The sequence below is a fragment of the Vombatus ursinus genome, unplaced genomic scaffold, assembly GCF_900497805.2.
Source record: "Vombatus ursinus unplaced genomic scaffold, bare-nosed wombat genome assembly UNPS02014942.1, whole genome shotgun sequence".
In the NCBI taxonomy this organism is placed as follows: Eukaryota; Metazoa; Chordata; class Mammalia; order Diprotodontia; family Vombatidae; genus Vombatus; species Vombatus ursinus.
The window spans coordinates 9,081,973-9,088,158 of NW_020954720.1; the positions used below are offsets into that span (position 1 = coordinate 9,081,973).

The window sequence follows — 6,186 nt, forward strand, 5'->3', positions numbered from 1 at the left end:
TAAAAGATGAAAAACCATAAATAGCCTACATTGGGGTCATCATAACATAATAGTTAACATTTCTAGAGCACTTTGAGGTTTGCAAATCACTAGGATATTCATTATCTCACTTGATTGTCACAACAACCACTGAGGTAGGTGATATTTTTCTAATTTCACAAATGAGGAAACTGAGGCTGAGTGAATTGCCCACAAACAGCTAGTGTTTGAAGTGAGATTTGAAACTAGGCCCCAGATGAAGTACAGTATCCAGGAAGCCAGAATGTTGATTGGGACGCAAAGTTCTAGAGGAAATCAAGATAAAAGTCAATAAACATTAGGTAACCCTAAAAGTTAAGGAGCAGCTAGGTGGTACGGTGGTGAAAGCACCGGGCCTGAAGACAGGAAGACACATCTTCCTGAGTTCAAATCTGGCCTCAGACACTTCCTAGCTATGTGCCACTGGGCAAGTCATTTAACCCTGTTTACTTCAGTTTCCTCATCTGCAAAATGAGCTAGAGAAGGAAATGGCAAACCTCTCCAGTATCTTTGCCAAGGAAACCCCAAATGGAGTCATGAAAAGTTAGACTGACTGAAAAATGACTGAACAAACCCTAAACATTAGAGTATTTAAAGAAAAGACTGAGGCCTCATCTAACCATTCTGGAGAACAATTTTGAACGATGCCCAAAAGGCTACAAAACTGTGCATACCCTTTGATCCAGCAATATCACTACTAGGTCTGTATCCCAAAGAGATCATAAAAAAGGGAAAAGGACCCACATGTGCAAAAATATTTATAGCAACTCTTTGTGGTGGCAAAGAATTGGAAACTGAGGGGATGCCCATGAATTGGGGAATGGCTGAACAAGTTGTGGTATATGAATGTAGTGGAATACTGTTGTGCTACTTCACAGACAGGCAGGCAGACTTCAGAAAAACCTGGAAAGACTTATGTGAACTGATGCTGAGTAAAGTGAGCAGAACTAGGAGAACATTGTACACAATACAGCAATATTGTGCGATGACCAACTTCGATAGACTTACCTCTTCTCAGCAATGCAATGATCTAAGACAATTCCAAAAGACTCATGATGGAAAATGCTGTCCACATCCAGAGAAAGAACTATGAGGTCTGAATGCAGATCGAAGCATACTATTTTTCTTTCCCATGGTTTTTCCCCTTTGTTCTGATACTTCTTTCACAACATGACTAATGTGGAAATATGGTTAATGTAATTGTACATGTTTAGGCTATATCAGATTACATACTATCTTGAGGAGGGAGGAGGGAAGGGAGGGAAAAAATTTAGAACTCAAAATCTTGTAGAAGTGAATGTTGAAAGTCACTGGGTAAAATTATTCTTCATCTGATGCACAGCCTTCGGATGATGAGTCATTCAGGACACCAGGTCTGAATCTGAAGACTTTCTGAAAGTTTGCTTGGACCTGCCAGAGCTCGTGAAAAGCTTTGTTGAAAACAAAAAATAAATAAATATATAAATAGATAGGTAGGTAGGTAGATAGATAGATAGATAGATAGATGGATAGATTTTTTAAAAAGAAAAGATTGTGGCCTCACTTTCACAAGATGGTGAGATCGTGAATTGGAGGCTGAAGTTGTAGATCTCAGCCCCAGTGATGAAAATTCTGCAGCCATATGTAATGCCTGTAAGAAGAAATTACTTTTCAGCTGTAAAAGTGGAACACTGCCTACCTGCACATCTTAGTATCCTTCAGTATCCAGATTTATAGGATATAGATATAAAACCAAGTTCACAGAGCTTGTGTTTGATCTTTTAGACTTGTCAAGTCAATCACCATGGGTTAGGATTGAAAATGGATTTTGAAAAATAATTGTTAAGAGCGACTTAATATTGTAGTTGAGTGAATGTTAAAGCCAGAGGCCTGGGTTCAAATTCTGACTCTGATACTAGCTGTGTGAACCTAATGTAGCCAACCACTTAACTTCTCCTAGACTTGTTTTCCTTATTTCTAAAATCGGAATAATGATATTACCCAACTCTTAGATAGTGTTGTAAAAGAAGAACTATTATCATGAAGTCTGCAAGACATTTCAGAACACTAATGTCAATCAGCTAATAAGCATTTATTAAGTGTGGTAGGTACTATGCTAAGCCCAGGAGAAACAAAGAAAGGCAAGAAATAGTCCCTATCCTCAAGGAGCTTACAGTTGAATGGGGGAAACAACATTCAGACAACTATGTACAAGCAAAATATTTAAAAGATAACTAGAAAATAATCTACAGAAAGAAGGCACTGGAATTAGGAGGGATTGGGAAAGGCTTCCTGTAGAAAGTGAGATTTTAGCTGGCACTTGAAAGAAGTCAAGTAAACTAGGAGGGAGAGCATTCCAGACATGGAGGGCAGTCAGTGAAAATTCCTGGAGCCAAGAGATGGAGTGTTGTTCAAGGAAGAGCAAGGAGTTCAATGTCACTGGATTGATGAGTCCATAGTGGGGTGCAAGGTGTAAAGACTGGAAAGATAGTTGCGGGGAGGGAGTTGGATTATGAAGGGCTTTGAATGCCAAACAGAAGATTTCATTTTTGATCCTGAATGTGATAGGGAACCACTGGAGTTTACTGAGTGCAGGGCCAAGTGACATGATCAAACCCGAGCTCTAGAAAATCACCTTGGCAGCTGGAGGTTAGACTACGGTGGGGAGAGACTTGTGGTAGGTAGATCAATCAGCAGCCTGTTGTAATAGTCCATATGTGAAAAGGTGAGGGCCTGTACTAGGGTGGTGGTAATGTCAGAGGAGAGAAGAGAACATATTGGAGAGATGTTGTAAAAATGAAATCTACAGGCCTTAGCAACAGATTGGATATGGGGAGGTAAGATATACTGAGGAGTTCGGATGACACCTAGGTCTTCAGCCTGGGGGACAGGAAGGTTGGTGGCACCCTTGATATTATTAGGAAAATTTGGAACAGGATAGTGTAGATTGAGTGCTGGGTTTAAAATTAGGAAGATGTGGGTTCAAATTCCACTTCTGACACCTGCTAGCTGTATGTGACCCCTGGACAAATCATTTGACTTCTATGTACTACAGCCAGTTTTATCTCTACTAAGTTTATCTTGGTTTGTGGAGGACAATGTCACAAAGACAACCCCTTTAAATACTCTAGTAGATATTTCAAAGTGTTGATCCAAAAAAAAAAATGGATCTCAAATTAGATCTTGGATTTCTCTATGTTCTGGCAGAGCTTATGGTAGAAGCTGGGGTGCCTAAAAGGCTCATGACTGAACTTTTCCATAAGGATTCAGAGTAATTCCAAGAAGGATTTAAGACAGACATATTAACAGATTTATCATTAGTCAGCCTCTATGAATACTTTCCTATTTCTCCTATCAAGTTACACTTAAGTGTTTCACTGAATTTGGCTGGGCAGGATAGGAAAGATACAGCACATCGAGCTTATTTGTTAAATCTGCTAGAGTTTCAGTGACACAAAATGGCTTGCAAGATATAGTATTTAATTTGCCATTGTTTAACATAACTACAACGTCCACATTCCATCCCAATGGCAATCTGAAGTCATAAGACATCCACATTTAGGAGGTGGTAAGAAGAAGAGTAGAATATAAGCTTCTTGTCTTTGAATCCCCAGTGACTAGCATCTTTCTTTTTCTATTAGACCTATCAATTCTATGGTGTAGGGAGTTCCCAGGAAGGAAACTTTATCTACCAATTCAAATGAGCAGCTCACAGTCTTAGAGAGTTGCCTGGAACATGGAGACATTAAGTGATTTACCCTTGGTTGCATGTCCAGTATGTGTCAGATGCAGGATAAAATTCAGGTCTTTCTGGCTTCAGGACTAGCTCTTTATTCACTACATCAGGACACTTGTCACACGTGGGCCTTACACATAGTAGGTAGGCAATAAATATTTCTTTACAAGGAGAGTGAGGGTGGGGGATAGATAGTGAACACCGTATCTAGTTTACTAAAAAATAACATTATTGGGGAGATGGGCCCCAGGGGAGCTGTTCCATCCCCCCACTTCTAATAAGTACCCCCTTCTATCAGAGTCCCTGAGAGAAGCTGGGAGGGTTAAGGGAAAGGGGTCCAGCTGAGGTGGGGGAAAGGGTGGTCACAGACTGTCAAGGACCTAAACTCTGGTTTTCCATTTGTGGTTTTGTTGTTGTCCAGTCATTTCACTTGTGTCTGACTCTTTGTGATCCAATTTGGAGTTTTCTTGGCAAAGATACTGGAGTGGTTTGCCATTTCCTTCTCCAGTCATTTTACATATGAGGAAACTGAGGCAAACAAGTTTAAGTGACTTACACAGGGTCACACAGCTAGGAAATGTCTGAGGCCAGATTTGATCTCAGGTCTTCCTGACTCCAGGCCTGGCAGTCTATCCACTAGCTTCCCCTATTTGTAGTTACTTGGATAAAAATAAATTCCTATTTTTTTCTGGGGAAAAAAATTGTTGTATTGAGGATAAGCCTGAAGAAACTGAAAAGAATGATCATAGAGGTAAATGAACCAAAAGTCTAATCACTGCAGCTAAGGCCTTTCCAGTCTTCTTATACTTTACTCCCATCTCATATTTTACAATGCACTGGCTTATTTGCCGTTTCTCCTGCATGATACTCCATTTCCGGGGTCCACTTTGACTATCTTTTCATTAGCTATCTCCTATGCCCAGAATGCTGTCTCATCATTCCCATGTCTTCCTTGCAGACACAGCTCAAATTCTAACTTTTGTATTAAGGTCTTTGCCATTCCCCAAGCTACTCATGCTTTTCCTTCTGAAACTACCTCCCATCTGTTCTATATGTGTCTTTGTCTGGATATACTTATTTATTGTATCATCTCCCATTGGAATGTCAGCTCCCTGGAGTAAAGAACTGTTTTTTGCCTTTCTTTGTATTCCTAGAACTTGGCACAGTTCTAAGTCACACAATAGGGATTTAATAAATGCTTTTTGACACACTAAGAAAATAGGATCAAGAAGGAGGAAATGGCCAGCTGTGTCAAAAGTTGCAGAAAGAATAGAGAAAACGACAACTGAAAAAAAGGCATTAGATTATGGAGGTCATTAGTGGCTCCACGAGAAACATTTTCAGTATACTGGATTGGTGGAAGCTGACTTTCTACAAGTTTGGTCAGACATTGGGCCTTTGCTAGTCATCTTGACTTTTGTCTTGCCACTGGACGTCATTGACCATGGAAGAGAGAGTGAGGCTGACAAGTACACAACTCTGCCTCACTTAAATCTGATTCACGTGCAAGTCAACACATCATCTGTAATGTCACTGGTCTTCTTTGAAAAACAAGGACGAGGGGCGGAGCCAAGATGGAGGAGTAAAAGCAGTGACTCGCTTGAGTGCTCCCCCAAACCCCTCCAATACCTATAAAATATGGCTCTAAACAAATTCTAAAGCAGCAGAACCCACAAAAAGACAAAGTGAAACAAATTTCCAGCCCAAGACCACCTGGATGGTTGATCAGAAAGGTGTATTGTGCCAGGCTGGGAGAGGAACACAGTTTGGCGTGGGCACGCAGGCTACAACAAAGCTGGAGCAGGCCTCATAGGACTGAATCGCAGGCAGTTGTGGTGTTTTCCAGACTTCTCAACCCAGGAACGCCAAAGACAACTTAGAAGTTCAGTGGGAAAAGTCTATTTCTGAGGTGAGAGAGAAGCGTGGGGTCCCAGTTCCATTCCCCAAGCTCGGCCCTGGGGCGGTGGCTGCTTCTTGAGCTTCTGGCCCACAGACTAAGGGGGAATCGAATGGCTGATCAGAGGGGGATGGCAGGGATCTCTCTGCCGGTGCAAGATTCTCTTGCTTTGCCCGTGCTTGGATCCAGTTCACAGTTCTGGGTGGTGGTCCTGTGGTGAGGATGAGTGCTGGCGTGGTGGAGCTTATAGTGGTGGTGGAGAGGAAATCCTCCTCACAGTTCCAAGACAGAAAAGAGTGCTTGTGGTTACTCATAGAACAGAGCACAGGCCAACAAAGGAGTAAATACCTTGCCTTTGATCATAGCACCTTGGAAGAACTGAAAATTTACAGGTCCCTAGAAGTATCTCTGGGGGCAGCTAGGTGGCACAGTATATACAGCACTGGCCCTGAAGTCAGGAGGACCTGAGTTCAGACCAAACACTTGACACCTTACTAGCTGTGTGACCCTGGGCAAGTCACTTAACCCCAACTGCCTAAAAGAAAATTTAAAAAAA

At 41.6% G+C, this 6,186-nt stretch overlaps 1 long non-coding RNA gene across 1 annotated transcript in view; it reads right to left on the minus strand.

Moving 5' to 3' along the window:
- Positions 1-1,272: 1,272 nt before the first annotated feature.
- The window catches only part of LOC114029872, a 13,207-nt gene continuing 8,293 nt past the window's right edge, over positions 1,273-6,186 (minus strand). Inside the window, exons 2-3 of the long non-coding RNA XR_003567537.1 lie at positions 1,562-1,648; positions 1,273-1,448 (exon numbers count right to left, since the gene is read on the minus strand). This is a non-coding gene — a long non-coding RNA (uncharacterized LOC114029872). The remainder of the gene's footprint in view (positions 1,449-1,561; positions 1,649-6,186) is intronic.